Consider the following 2040-nt stretch of genomic DNA (forward strand, 5'->3'; position numbering starts at 1 on the left):
GACCAGAAAGAGGAAATAGCTTTTGAGTGGTGGAGCACTCTACAAGTGGAAGATTTTATTAGAGATTTTATTTTAAACTGATACCCGGACCAGAAAGAGGAAATAGCTTTTGAGTGGTGGAGCACTCTACAAGTGGAAGATTTTATTACCATGGTATCAGTTTTCCTTAAAGATTAACCACACATAACCTATGACTTGATGAATTATTTTCATAGCTAATAAATTCTACACATGAGCAGAAAGATGGCTCTCCAATTTTCTGGAGCAATTTTACTTGGAAAAAATACTTGCATACAAAATAAAATTCATGCATACAATTATGGCAGGGGCTGTGTCATTATGAATTCTGGCTTCTTAGCAAGAGTGAAGTTCAGGCCTTTGCCTCAGTAGTCAGTGCAGCTTCAGGAACTGAGCCTTTCCCCGCAGCAGCAACATCCCTAAGGATTGCCAAGAAAAGGGATGGCGAGCACGGCACGCCCACAAGTGTGCATGTGGGTCCCACGCTCTCCTCCTTGATGTCTTTTCTGATGGCCCATGTCAAGGGATGACTCAGCAGGTGGTAAGTCACAGGCCCAAGCTGATGATGCAACCCTGGCCTCTGTGGTCTTTTTCAGAGTTGACTGTACCAAGTCCTGCCTCTGTCTTATGGCTTCATGATTTATAGAAGGCCGTAGAATAAATATCAGGCCGGAGCCTTGCTCAACATGTAGTCATTGCCTTAGTATGAATTCCTTGGCCATTGGATCACTTGCTTTTTCCACTGGGGTTGATCTGGAACCTTTGAGATGTCAGTGTGGAATCTTCTAAATGCACTCAGCTTCCTGAATAGTATGAACACGCAGTGGTTAAGATTATAAGCTTTGGAGTCGGCTAGACCTGGGTCAGGAACTCAGCTCCATGGCCTGTGAGCTCTACAGCTTTGGCCAGTCTCCTCACCTTGCTCAGCCTCAGCCTCTTCAGCTTTAAATGCATGACCATGTCAACCAGCTTATAGAATTGTTGTTAGGACTAACAGAAAAAATGCATGCAAAACCCTTCACACACTGCCTGGCACATCAGGCTGAATTATTGTTAGTTGTTCCATCACAAGTCAGCAAATATAGAACTACAGATGCTAAAATTGTAGGTTGAGAGAAAAAAATAAACTCTTCTAACCTACAACCTCCAGTATCCAGAATACATGCAGAAAAAGGAGTTGCTACTTGACTGAAAGTTGGTGTTTAAAAATATTTCTGTTGTTGAACATTTTTCTCAAGTGTGTGGGGTTAATGCTCTGGTGAGTAAATAGTAATTAGATATACAGTTTTAAGTTGCATAATATGCATAATAACTATACACATAAAAGATTTACAAACTGGTAAGGGCCACTTTCTAAAGTGTCTTGAAATCAGGAGTCAGAATTTTAGCTCTGTCCCTCTGCTTGCTTAAGCCACTTAGTTCTCAGGAGCCTCAGTTTATTTTTTGTGATATGTAGAGATCCAACTAGATTGCTGATTCTCAAAATGAATTTTCCAGAGCATTAGTTCTGTGTGATAAGTAGTGTTCAATGGTCAAGTCGTTTGCAAAATACCAGGAAAGAAGCATCTCTACCACAGCATTGAGCTCTAATTTGCTAATATGTATTTTCCCAGGGGAATATAGTTTTCTGTATTTCCCAAACATAGTTGATTAAAGGATTTTTTTTTTAATGAGCATCTTGTGAGACTAGAGTTCTAAGAAGCATTTTATGAAATATAGGCCTGGTAACACCCAAGACTCCTTCCAGTTCTAAATTCTAAAGCTCCGATTCCCTTCTCCCTTCTCCATGCCCTGACTGGACATTGCCAGAACCCTGCTGCTGGCCTCCTCCACACTGTTTCACCAAGATCCAGGCTACTGGATGTTTCCCTAATCATCTTGCGCTTTCCACTCTGTGCTTCCTAGAATAGATCCTTATATTGCTAGAGTCAATCAGCCCATCAGTCAGCATGTGGCAATTGCTGCTTCAACCAACATGGAGACTGCAGGTGTGGAGACGGGAGACCATCATCTGCATGGTAG

The sequence above is a fragment of the Galeopterus variegatus genome, unplaced genomic scaffold (genome assembly GCF_000696425.1).
Source record: "Galeopterus variegatus unplaced genomic scaffold, G_variegatus-3.0.2 Scaffold3771, whole genome shotgun sequence".
NCBI lineage: Eukaryota > Metazoa > Chordata > Mammalia > Dermoptera > Cynocephalidae > Galeopterus > Galeopterus variegatus.